Below are 13,999 nucleotides of genomic sequence, written 5' to 3'. Positions count from 1 at the left end.
GTCTCACTTACATGGATTCCAACAAGGAAAACAAAACTGGAAACATGAAATGCAGGATTTGTAGCAGTTGTTATATTTCTAGATACTTCTAAGCAAAGCTGGCTAAAGGACTGGAATAGTAAAGCTTAATACGTCAATGTAGGCCTAAAGCTAAATATTTTTTGTGCATATTGTGATACTACATAAATAGTATGTATTTCATCCTCAGTAAGTTATGTGACAGTTTCCATTGTCATTGCCACTTCAGCGATGGCCACCTATGGAAACCTTATATAGGGTTTTTACTTAAGTATGAATCACATCCTTTGTACACCCAAATTCATTCAAATATGACATCTCAAAATTACAGCATAGCACATGCACAATAAGATGCATATTCCTACCATGTATGCCCCTATGGAAAAATCATGTGATTAAAAGCTCACAGTACAAGCTAAAGCTATTAGATGTTTGTTCAAGTACTACACATGCTAAAACAAAAAGTATAAAGCCTTTTTTAATTAACATTAGCTCTACCAAATCCATTTTTGGTCCTTAATATTTTGTTCTGAATTTTACTGGATGTAAATATATTTTAGTGGACCAATTTTAGATGTCTTTCAATTACTGTGGATCAGTGACATTTAAATTGTTTATTCATAAAGAAAACCTTTGGTAAACAGTAAATACCACCAGATATCATGCTGCTACGCATGGTGTAACAAATTATGATTAAATTGTAAAGTTATTTTACTACATGTTACCTCTATTTAGTTCATTTCAAATGTGGTTTATTGACATTGTTTCATTATATTTGGTTCTGGACATACAATTAAGACATTAATAGAGACTACCTGATGGTTCTGACAGGAATAATATAAAAATTCTTTCATCTAGTACATCTCCAATTAATATACTCCAAACTAGACTGTGGGTAGTATCATTGTGACTGACTTTATTAACAAAAGAACCACATATTGACCTTAAGATTCCGCCTGCTTAAATACCTTTAAAGTTGATTCATTCAAGACATTACATGATAAACACAACCCCCTTAGCCTTGAACAACACCCCGCTTCCTACAACTGGTCCTGCCGTTTCATTTTCATCCCATCCCGAGGCCGTTTTCAAGTCTAGCCGGTACCCCTCCCCCACTTTCCTCGTACCAATACGCTTTCAACCCAGCTCTTCTCTGCAACATATAACATTATGCACGGTGACGCATGCGCAATGCATGCAACATGATGCAAATGTCACTGCGCAACCAATTCTAAGCTGGCTCATACACTGAATTGGCGGGCTAATAGGTCGACTTAACCAGATCGGCTAATTACTGAAACTGCGGCCTAAAGTCCGCAGCCATGCTCACGAAAAAGAAGGAAAACGCCATTCCTCTGTTAACCTCAGCCGTGATCTTCGAGAAAGTTCCCACTGACCGCAGCACAGCAGCGGAAAAGATGACGTCAAGTGCCCATTCCTGTTCTCTCTCTCCCTCCTTTCGGTTCAAATACACACGCTCAAAAGCCACTTTGAGGTGCTACACACGCCGCTAACGTACAACATGTTTCAGCAAAAAGCGTATTCTTAAAATTAAAGATGCGAATTTACTCACGGCTTCGGTTAAATGAAAGTTAAACCGTTTGAAACATACCCATCTACAGTCTATCCAGCAGACGCAGACCTTATAAGCTCGGTGGTGCTCTGGTGGTCACATGATTTCTCCCTACCAATGAGAATGACGCTTGCATGTTTTGCTAGGTTTTTCTCCGAGAGGACGAGCGACGAACGGCTTGGATGTTTTCAAAACCAGCGATGAACGTCACACAGCCGTAGGCTACGGTTAACGTCCAGTATTTAGGAAATTAACTGTTAATATTGCGCAATAGTCACATATAGCGGAACCTGAATGAGTCGGTGGGAACGTGTAACCCCTTTTAAAGGTAAGCGCAAAACGAGGTTTCTTATTTGACTGCCTCGGATCAGGATGGGTAAAAAATCCTAGCAAGCTGGCTAAGTTGTACTGCAAGCTGGCTAACGTTAAGCTAACTTGACGTAAACTGCGTGCGAAAATGGGAATGTTATGTGTTTGCGTGGGCTTGGTATAGTTGTGCGCCACGTGCGTTACACACATTGAGGACTTATTCTACGCTAACTGAAATTTCCACCCCAGTAACTGCCTTTAGTAGCTCGGTGCTTTCAAAGCGAGGATACAGCGCTGATAGGAAAATGTCGGGGCGAAGCAGAGCGAGCTGGGTTAGCTTCAGACAGCCAGACAGCCAACGAGGCTGTGTAGGTCTGGGAACAAGCTCGCTAGCTAGTTTAGATTAAGCGCTGGGGAGGGGGATCGTTGTGAGGGCAGTAAAGGAGCTGCAGTGGGCTTTTGTCTCGGGCTGTGCTGTGCTCCCTGTGTTGACTGTTGCTGTTTAATCGCGAAACGTGAACTTGAATTTGCCTTGTCCTGGCCAAGCACTAGCATTAGACAACATATTTACTCGCAAGACGAATTTCACCGCCAGATTAATCAACTAACACCACAGCTCGTGTTTATTATCTATGTCCAAGTTGCGAATTTTAGCGCTCAACAACATTACTTTTTGATTATTGGAAGCACGAGCGGCATTAACGTTGGTGGGTGGTGGTGTCTGCAATGATCGAGCCAACGCCACTTCGTTTATTTACAACCAGCGTAGTTTGGCGGGACAATAGCAGTCAATGTGCTGTAAAATGTAGTTATGATTTGTAAATTCTCTCAAGGAACTAGCATAGCTTTGAAAAATCCGGAGCTTGCGCCTCCCAGGCAGTGACTGTGACATCTTGGGGGTGTGTTGCCTGATACAAAAGCTGCCTGTCTTTACATGGCTATCTGTGCAGCAACCCGTCTGAATCAACCAAAACGTCAACCTGAAATTGAACATACGTTAAGTTAAAGAGTTTTATTGGATTGCAGCACTTCTACACTGTTAAATGAAGCTTTAAATTTTTTTTAGAATCAGTCCGAAATTGGTCCTAGTGGCAGTATTTTTAAGTGCCATCTGTCTCATACAAAATACTGTGTATTCGTCTTATACTATTATATTGAATGCAATATATAGACAGTGTAATGGTCATATTGTAATGGTGTTTAATCAATCTGTTTTTCATACAGTTAAAAAAACAACAGTATTAAATGTAAAATATATTTTTTATGTCTTTGTTAAGGAACAGCACATGTAAATACAGTTAACTGGCCATTTTAAAATAATTGTTTCATTTTCAATATTACAAGAAATGTTCATTTTGGGATCATGAAGAAGAATGCTATTTAGAGTTGCACCACAATTCAAACATGAAAACGTGTCATGATCAGAGATTAACTAATCAAGCAGCTGCTTAAAGGTTACATCAAAAATAAAACCATAAGAAACCAGCTGTCAGAAACACATACTCTTATTGTCTCTTTTGGGGGGCTTATTTTAATTTTGGAGACATGAATATTGACTTGAATACTGCTAGTGTTCTAGAAACCTCCATTTAGAATTTGACAGTTACTAAAATAAAACATTATTTGTTACAATTCAACTATTGTGCTGACAATTGATTGTAGTATCATCTTGTGTCTGTGGCCTTTTAGATAACCAAATCTTACAGGAATGCATGAAAATACTCTTAAAACAGGGTGGTCTGTTTGTCATTTCAGTTAAAGTTATATTTAGTAATTTCACTCTTTAGCTGACCTTAACCTCCTAAGACCCGAACTCTTTCACAGCATGCATTTTTAATTTCTCTTTGATATTTGGTCACATTGGGACCCGATGAATGTAAAAACAAAGAATTACCAGATTTTTTTTTTAACCTTATTTTTGTTTCTAAGAAAAATGAGAGCCACATATGAGGATATTCGTTTAAAATTTTGATAGAACAGTAGCAGTATAATGTCCTCGTAAGTGGATATCAGGCCCTTGTAGAGCAAAATTGAGTATTTTGGTCTAAATAACCCAAAATGTGATGTCCACATATGTGGACGCCAGGTCCTAGGAGGTTAAACCAGGAACTGATTAATTGAACTGAATGTGTTAAGATTATAGAAGGTTGTATAACAACAAGCATACTTCCAGTTCGCCATGACACATCATAATTGACCTTACTACTCTAAGGAACAGCACTTAAATACCTTAAATGGTGAGTCCTCAATGATGAGTAAATTCTTGCGCAATTGTAATTAAAATTCCTTTAGAATAAATCTTGTTAAATCATTTTTTAAAACTTCTTAACCTCAGCTGCAATTTAGATAAATCACGAGGACCATGCTGCAATTATTTGCTTATTAACAATGTATTAAGGAGCAAGTTAGGATGTAGTAATACATGATATTTTTTCATATTAATGCTTTGTTAAATGTAGTCCACTGTTAATCTGCTATTCCTTTAGATACATTTTATATAGACAGAACAGTAAATAAAAATGTTATTCATAGACTTAAATTGGCAGTAGAACATATCACTCTCATATTAGGGAACATGATTCTTCAGGCATTAAAGTGCTGTCTTCTCCCTTGATTGATGGTCACTGCTGTTTTGGACTCAATTGTACGTGGTGGGATTAGTAGGCTTTTCGTTAGTGTGCTTGTGTCACCTCGAACTTTTGTTTTTAAAATACTCTTTTACTTTCTGTAACAAGTTTGTACTAACATCTCTCTCACTGGCAACTGAGTATCATGTGATGATGATTTGCCTGAGGATGAATGAGACCTCCCACGGCACTAAAGGTTATGACAATACGAGTAGGACACATAATTGACACTGCAGTATATTACCAAGCTCTTTCTTGCAGTGCGTCATGGGTGCCTTTTTTGTGGTGCCATTGAAGAGAAGATGCTTCTTTTTGTTTAAAAGGGTTTTCTTTGTTCACTTCAGTCTTCTGTTAGTTTAGTAGCTGACACTGATGAAGCAAATTAAATGATGGTGTCCAATAATAAATGTCAGTTTTAAGTAACAAAAAGGCACTGCCCTGGCTTTTGTTTATCGTTTTGTTCATTGCAAACAACATTTATTTAGTTGTATTACTTAATTGGTGATTTTTAAAAACACATAGCCTCATTGTAATGGTGTGATTATCTACAAAAGATTAGGTTCTTTGGGGCGTATAGGTTTAAGGCTATATTAGGGCTCTCCAGTTAATCAAAATTCACATTCAATCTAATGATTTAAAATGAGATTAAACAATTAAGGGAATTCCTTCTTTTATCACATCTGTGCACTCATTTGCCCTGTGTTATAAATCCATGGCACCTTTTCCTTTGCTCCGTGTGTATCAGAGTCATGCTCCTCTGTTAAAGTTAAGACACAACCTAATGTGCACATCGCCATCGACACAGTCAGCACAAGCACTGGCATATGCTACATCCTAAGCTCTACATAAATTCCCAGCAGAAGTATAAAGTCGGTGTTCTGTCCTTCTATTAACCTCCAGACGTACTCCTTGACATGCTGTACCAGATTTAGATCATCTTTTGGTCAGCACTAATATTAAAACAATTTTAGTTGTCTGAAAACACTTTGGTTTTAACAAGTAGAGAAAGGAGAATTAAATTTGAAGAAAGCTGCTTTCATCTGCTCCCCTATTCACAAGGAATCGCTACAGTGGGTAACTCCAGATGTTGGATTTGGAAAAATTTCTTTTTGTACTGGTTGCCCTTCATGACACAACCCCACAGGGATTTGTGTTTCTTCACAGCACTGAACCGGGGATCTCAGGCTTCTTAGGTGAATGTGTAAACCACTACTGTGGAGCCACTGGAAAGGAGCATCAAATGCCATTCCCAGCTTTTGTACTGGCAATCTGTGCTTGATGCTTTTGTCTGTGATCTCAATCTGAATTGCCATAATTGAGCAGACTTGGGGTATGGGCTCCATGGACTGGACTTGTTGTGCTGCATCAGATAGAGGATAGATTGCATGGGGATCCAGAGAGTTTGTAGGTTAAGTCAATACTTTGAACTCTTCGGTTTTTGTTTGTTTGTTTGTTTGTTTTACTTTTCATGTTCTTCCAGAGAATACTTGTGGTGTGGTGGGATACATTGTCCTGCTGTTGGCTGCTACCAACAGCCATGGTGGCTGCTATTGGAGGTGTTGTGTTACTGATCAGCAATTTCAAAAACAATAAGTTGCTTGTTTGTTTGACTTTTCACCTCAAGATTTTAAATGAATCAGTCCCAAGTGAAATTAAAGATAGCATTAGGGTTAGGTATGTTCTACTGTTAACCTTTGTGCATAGTGTAACAATGGTTGGGTGGGTGGTAGGTGTCAGTATGATATTTTTTATTTTTATTTTTTTAAAATAAATTTATATAAAGGTTTCCAGAAAACATTTCATTGTTGACCTGTTAGTGGTTTTGATGTTGGGGTATTAAAATAATTAAATTTTTCGAAATAGCTGCCCAAACAAGTACTTAGGAGTAATAAAAGACTTGCACATGTGCTGGATGACACACAAACAACACAAAAGGACAAGAGAAAAGCTGTGTAAATACTACTATCCCCTTCAAAGTTTCAGCATGTCACACTCAAACTCATCAAGACATACTCCAATGTCGTGTTTGTTTTGTTGTTATGTCTACATTGCTGAAGCACCAGTTCACTTTCTTCTGTTTCTGCCTGGCTACCTTTGCTATTGGTGCGGTAAGACAGCTCAACTATAGCAAAAATCATATTCGTGATTGTTTTGATCCATACTGTAATCTTAAATTAATGTGAACATTTTTCAACTTAAAGTCTTTTTTGTGGGTTTCATTGACCTTTAGATATAATTTAAAATGGAAAAACAAACACCTAGAAAATGTGAGGGAGGTAGGGAAAGGTAGGCTTAGTACATTAAAAACATGAATGGTTGCATGTCCTGACCAGTGGGTGTTTTTTGATAGTAAAGTTCCTCTTCAGTCTAATTGCATAAAGTCTGTGGTTGCATGTGGGGGTGAAAAGAGCCCCAGGCTCATGAGGACTCGCTTGTCTTGAGAGGCCTGCAAGTTGGGTATGGGGTGAACAGCAGAATCTCAGAGCAAATGGTCAAATGTTACAGTTTGCCAAAAGTGGACCAGGGGCGATCTGGAGACAAAGGCAATCATTGATTGAAGGATCATTGATCCTTCCACAGGTTGATCTTCAGAAATCTAGCGAGTTTTACTTTCCTGAGATAGATCTTGTCTACCAAAGGCTCCATTTTGGCCATTTTGGTTCATGGTCCACTAAACAGTAAGTTAGAGTTTTTAGGGAAGGACTAGAGCAATTCTTCCCCAAATTCCCAACAAGCTGAATTTACATTGTTGTCAAACTGCAAGGTAAATGGGCACCTTTCTGCCATTAGATAGCAGGCATTGCCCATTATTCCAAAACCCGTTGAAATTATAATGACATTAATGCACTTTATCTGCAGTTGCCAGTCTGTCCATCCTTTCCAGTTTGGCTGTTTGGAAAGACAAAGCTCTAACTTCAGTCATGATCACACTGCACCAACCCTACTGGTTGTAATTGCATTGATAGTTCTATTATAGTGTATTTACTCACAGGCATATGACTAACTTTACTTTTAAAAATCTGCTTTTGATTTTGATAATAAGCTGGCTGACACCTTCATCAAATTTCTATGTCTACCACATGTATGGGGTGAAGAGCCAGTGGGCAGACATCGGTTGACATGTAGCTTCATGACGATCAGTTTCACAAGCCCACTGGCAAATCTTTTTTTCTTTTTCTTTTTTTATTTAAAATTCAACCAGTTTCCGCAAGAGAATATGACCTGTTGTTCTCTGAGAGTATTTTTGTTAGAACTGGCATATGATATGTTAATTTCCTCTTTCTCATTGATTGGATCTTGTTTTTGTTGCTCTTCCAAAGCTTTTGCTTTCATTTTCACTCATCCTTCTTTCCTTCAGACACTAAATTAGCTTTTATTGCTCGTCTACAAATCCCTTACAGAGTTTGTCTCATGGCGTAGTCAATTGCAGGTGAGACTTTGCCTTAAAGGAGGGGCATTTTAAACAGCTATTCAATTGTGACTCAACTGTCACAACTGCGTATCAATCCATATTTCAATGTGATATGACTTCCTGTAACGATGAAGTGTTTGATCTGCAGAAAAACTGTTATTTAAAAGTAATGTCATTAAGCAAGTTAAAACTATTTATGTTTAGACAGAGCATTTTGTTTTTGTATTTAACATTGTAGCTTTATGTCATATACTAATAAAGTGATCATCTGAATAATTGCTTCTTGCGGTCGCGCTGTGGTTGAGACATTAATTATAGAGCAGTTTTGGTCAGTTTGAAATATTTTCTCTGGCTGTCTTGGGAATATTTAATGCCAGCATTTATCTTCTGATCACACTCGCATGCATAGTGACAGGTCTGGATTCTCAAAAATCAAATTTTCCTCTTATTTCTGCCAGATCATGGAAATCAGATGGTGGGAAAGAATCTGCAGTCACATAAGTTTTACACGTGCCGTCCAGGCAGATCGTCATAAGAGGCACAGACAGAAACGTGCTGAGAGCCATGCAGACGCTTGTAAAGAAATGCAGCCCAGTACACAGTTAATACTGAACTGAAAGTCCAGCTATGTCAAATTTTCAGATTTCTTAGATTGTTATTAGACTCCTTCCAATATTTTCTTGCTTAATAATGCAAGCACAAAGAGGGCTTGCTCTAAAAATAACTGGAAAACGTTAGCATGACATCTATAGTATAAAGCCTTTCCAGACAGACTATAAGCTTCTTAGAGAATAGGGTATTGACTAAGGTGCTGTAATGCCTGAGCAATTATGTAAGGGCATACGTTATTCCCTCTTTAGAGTGCACTTCTTGAGAAAATTTGTTTGCATTACAGTTGTTCATTTGGATTATTTTTCATACAGTGGAAAGTACATAATACTTATTTCCAGTTTTTATTGTTTTTGTCTCCAGTATTATACAATATTTTGTTTTTGTAATTTGTTTTATTCCTTAACACAATGCCTAACTTGCCATATCAAATGTTTTGTGTGTTATGCATTTTTTGGGTGAGAAGTAATTTAAGAAAGGGGAAAAATAAGAGGCGGCAGATTAAAGGAGTAACATTCACATGGAGGTGGAGGGTTCTAAATGCAGATCGGTGCAATGGAAAATGTCTTAAGCTATTTAGAAGACATTCTCTTAGAGAACAAGAGAGAAAGGTATTAACCCTTCACGGGTTTAGGGTTAAGCCTAGACGCAAAGTGATGTCTTAGATTTTATTTATTATTATTTTGGTCCCCTGATTGCAAAATTCTGAGGGAACAAAAGCCAAAAATCTCTTGTCTTTAAAGCAGAGAGATTTGGGCTAAGGTCTGAGGTACTAGTGACTGATGACTTGGACATCACTGAGTGAAGGAAAGTAATGATTTCATATGAGTTTAAGCTTACTAAATGTATTGGTTCATTTCATGTGAAACATAAGCAGTCTGTTTGAGACCTAAACTTGTGCCTTTTGTACTCGAGTCCTTCACATTGAGAGTTTTAGCTTGGCTATCTTTGGTATTTTGGGCCTATATGTTGTCTGCTTGGTCTGATCTTTGCCATATTGCAGCATTTCACAGCAACAAAGAGCAAGAATGACTTATGGTTGTAATAAAGCTGTTTTACTTTACTAACATTCTGATTGGAGTTCCTCTTTTTTTGTTTTGAGTGCTCACAGCAGGGCCATATTTTCAGGGAAATCCCCCCCCAAACAGTCAGTTTTTTTGTTTTTTACTCTTCACTCTTCAGCAAAGTGAACACCACTGCCCACTGAGTATTGATAAATTGCCATTATTGGTCATTGAGGCTACTGTGGCTGCGCCGTTTAAGCTTTGTGATGGTGAAGATTGGTCAGCTTAGAAGATGGAGTGAAATTTAAAAAGGTTACAACAAATGTGATGGGAAAAGCTCCAAGCACAATAAGCCAAAGAAATCATCTGTTTCCTCTATTTGAGGCAGCTTAAAATTCTGTTCTGTATCACTTTCACTTCAACTTGTCGACTACACTTATTGGGTTGCAGTTCAAAAGGGAGCATGAAAGCAGGCAGTGGTCATGATGTGATGTGCCTCAAGCTAGACCAGAACCTGCAGTTGGCTCCATCAGCCGAGTATCTGCGTCTTCAAGAGGCCTAGCAAGCGTGCGTTTGTGCATGTGTCAGGGTGGAGCCTCCTGATTTCACAACATGTGCTGGCCTTTGCCAGCAGCTGAATGTGTGCAATGTGTTGTTTTTGTTTGGTACGTTGAGCGCAGTATCTTTGTGTGTAACAGCTTGATAATCTATTGTACGCTTTTAAAGGCCGACAGTTCGAGAGCCTGTGACCTTCCTGCGTGACTGTGAATGCACCTCATGCGCACAGGAAGGAAGGAACAGACTGGGTTGCAATATTACAATGCTGTAGGTTTTTAAATTATTAAAGAGCTCTTAAAGTTTTATTTTATGAATGAGCAGTGAGAGAGATATCTGTCTGTTGCTAGTTTATTGTGAAAAAAGACAATTTGACAGTGGGTGTGTTCTTTGCATTCTTCATGGACTGCTTTCACTTCACTGATGCCAAAGAAAGCAGTCATATCCTGTTTACTCTGGCTCTGTTTTGTGACCATGCTTTCGGAAGGCTGAGGACCCTCCTGCTATAAAATAGGTTAATGAGATTTTCATTCACAGGACAATTTCAGTGGATTCCTTTTGGTTGTAGAATAAATCGCGTCACTGAGCTCTTTTTGAGTGGAGAAATGTGATCAGATTGTGTTAATCATTGGCAGTACTCTGCATGCTGCTTTATGCTATCCATGACTGTGCTAGTTTTCATTTTAAATGGGTTTAAAGCTAAGGTGAAAACAGGCTACAATTGAGATCCCTTAGGGTTATTATACAGGAAGTAACCTATCATATTCTCCACTGTATGTTTACATAAAAGTTAGGGTTGCTTTTGATGATGGGTTTTATGTCTTACTAGCTGTTTAAAATATTTGAAGCAACGGCAACATAGGGTTAGGCAATGTTGGCTTGTTATTTTTATTTATTTTTTTGTAGGGAAGTTAAGTGAAATGGTAAATGGGACTGGTTCTTGTATAGCACGTTTCTACTCTACCTGAGCACTCAAAGCGCTTTATACAACGTGCCTCATTCACCCATTCATAAAAGCGCTATTGTCTATGCTTTTTCTACATAAGTGCTTTCTATCTAACATTCACACACATTTATACTCCAGTGGATGCACTGGAGAGCAACTTGGGTTTATTATATTGCGCAAGAATATTCGGCATGCAGACTTGAGCAGCCAAGGGTCGAACCACAAACCTTCCAATAAGTAGATGACAGCTCTACCTCCTGAGCTACAGCCAGTCCATTAAAATTAAAGGGGTTTTTTTGTTATTAAAGTTCATTGCACATGTAGTAATAAGGAAAGACATTTTTATGTGGCAGAACTCATACATTAATCAGTTTCATTTTGTTTTTGTAGACACAATTGAAAACAAACATTTATTGATTAAATAACATGAAAACAAAGTAAAGCATGTGTTCAACATGCTTGTTTGAAGTATAATCAACTGTGGCCCTTTTCATGCACAAAACAGTTTAGAGCAGTTCAGATATGTTTAGAATTAACCTGCTGAAATTGGGCACAGTTGTTGAAATTCTTCATGTTTCTGCATATGATTACAGTAAAGATTAAACAAACTTGGAAAGGGCTGACTTATATACACTAATGAACCACAACATGAAAAATGTAGGCTCCTTTTGTGCCACCCAAACAGACATGGGAACTTTGGCAGACTCTGAAGGACACTCCCAAAGATTTCCTTCTTTTGACCTGCATGCAGCCACCAACTGCTACAACAAGATTGTGTAATACAGCCCAGACTGCAAACAGAAACCAGAAATCTTGCAGTACAAAAACCTTTTACCTTGTCTGCAGGTTCTGCATGTTGAAGATATCTGTTAAGATAAGTTCTTACACATTCTGGGATGGTTCAGTTAGACTTGGATTGTACTCCCACCTTGAGTTTCCCTCAGTAGGTTTTGCAGTTTGGTGGGGCACGTTGTCCTGACAAGGAGGCCTTTTGGTACTGCTCCCAGCTGTCTACAACAGCATTAAAATGGTGGAACATGTTAATGTCAGAAGCTCAGTATGGCAGTGCATTGGTGATGGTTCATAAATATGTGGAACAACATGCAACGTGGGCTATGCAGTTTGTTTGTTTTTGGGGGGGTTTTTCTGTTCATGCTGTTCATGTACTACAGCTACAGATTAGCCTGTGCTGTACAGAAGGCGGAAGTAATAATAAACAGAGAACTTCTTCACATTGAAGTGAAACCGAGTGTTAAAAACAGTCGAAGTAGCATCTCTTCTATCTAACGCTAACTTTACAGCCCATAGCAAAGTATCATTGCCATCAAGCTATACACTGTCACCTTTTTGGAGGCCTGCACAAAAGTGCGTTAACATAGGCTCTGTGTTGGTTGATTTTACAGTAACAGAGATGTAAAAGGATGATACAGTACCTTAAATTCCCCATAACACACACGTGGATGCCCAGACCTAAGGTTTCAATGCAGAACATTACATTGAACCAAGGTAATCAATGTTATTTACCTCACCTCTTTGTGGTTTTAATGGTGTGGCTGTGGTGTATTATGGTCCATGGATTTATGTAGTGTTCCAGTATTGACCACTTCATCAAAACACTAAAGCACAGTGATATGAAATCGCGCAGGAGCACTGAGTGCACTGTAATGGACAAATCTAACCAACTGTCCTAAACGCTGTAAAACCTCACGTAATTGTTAAGCTAATTGATGTATTTTAGTACCAAGGTCATCCACTTTCAGTGTAAAATGACCGAGGGAAGGTAAATGGTTAACTCCTTTCAATGAATATCTAATGTTTCTGAGTTTGTGTCCTTTAGCTCCACACAGCCTCACTCTTTAAAGGAAACTCTTTAGAATACAAATTGGTATTAAAAAAAAAAAACATTAATATGCTGCATGTCTTGTGGGGCTGACTGTAAAAAATATACCAGCTCTGAAAATGGTTGCTGTCTCTGCGTTGTTGATTCAAGGCATCTTGTGTCTTCTTAAGTATTAAGACTATAGTGTTGAAATAAGGAGAGGTTTAAATATTTTACTCAACCAGGCCTTCAGACAATTAACTGATTAACTTCCAGCTATTCAAGAGCAATTTTAGTATTTCATTGTTGAGTTAAGAGGTTTAAATCAAAGGTAAAAGGTTGGTGTGCTATGTAATCTGTAGATTCCTCGCAGCATGAAGCTGAAGTTGCTTTTTCAACCTCTCCACACACACTGGTCTCATCTAAGCTTACTCTGGCACTGCAGAGTTGTGGTTTTGGCACTGCGCAGGCAGCCATGTGTCAGGCCTGTGATCGGATCGGCAGCTCATCGAGTTTAATAGGATGTGACAGGTGTAGATGGAGTCGTATCTTGAATGTCATAATGAAAACTGACACAATATTTCCCTCACAGTTTATTTTTCAGACTGTGGCCAGCTAGTTGCTCATATGGAACCGAGTGGATAGGATTCCTTGTGGTTGTGACACCTTGTTAGCTGCAGATGTGTTTTGTTTCATAGTCATGTAGGTAATGTCTTTGCCACCAGGAGCTTTAAATCATTGCCTACAAATTCTCTGAAAGGAAAAGGAGGGCGTTTTGTTTTAGCAAACATGTTGCAACAGTGATGAGGCTTTTTTTAATTCATTTTTTTAACATGTATTAAACAGGATGTTTTTCAGTTAATAGTTTTTGTTACCAACATGAGATGCAGTTCTGTTGCATATTTAGCTCACTGTTATTAATGCCAAGTCTGATAATTGCTAATTCAAAGTCACATTTTTATACATTTTTTCCCCCAATTCTCCATCCATACTGTGGATATGGATATTTCCTCGAGCAGCAACAGCTCTCCAGTGTTTGATTGAGTCAAGTGAGCTTGGCCATGTGGTGGAAATGAGAACAAGACCTACGCCTGGGTCCTAACCTTTGGTCTAATCCCTCCCACATT

At 38.4% G+C, this 13,999-nt stretch overlaps 1 protein-coding gene across 2 annotated transcripts in view; it reads left to right on the top strand.

The window, feature by feature from the left end:
• Positions 1-1,736: 1,736 nt before the first annotated feature.
• Positions 1,737-13,999, top strand: part of ankrd12 (ankyrin repeat domain 12) — a 37,335-nt gene continuing 25,072 nt past the window's right edge. The window contains exon 1 of one of the 2 annotated variants that reach the window (XM_063462397.1): positions 1,737-1,919. The gene's annotated coding sequence lies outside the window, so the exon portion shown is untranslated. The remainder of the gene's footprint in view (positions 1,920-13,999) is intronic. The other variant, XM_063462398.1, reaches the window with a different exon arrangement.

This window comes from Pelmatolapia mariae, linkage group LG18 (genome assembly GCF_036321145.2).
Source record: "Pelmatolapia mariae isolate MD_Pm_ZW linkage group LG18, Pm_UMD_F_2, whole genome shotgun sequence".
Classification (NCBI taxonomy): domain Eukaryota; kingdom Metazoa; phylum Chordata; class Actinopteri; order Cichliformes; family Cichlidae; genus Pelmatolapia; species Pelmatolapia mariae.
The sequence above is the reverse complement of the archived record's forward strand: the minus strand, read 5'-3'. Positions and strand labels throughout refer to the sequence as shown.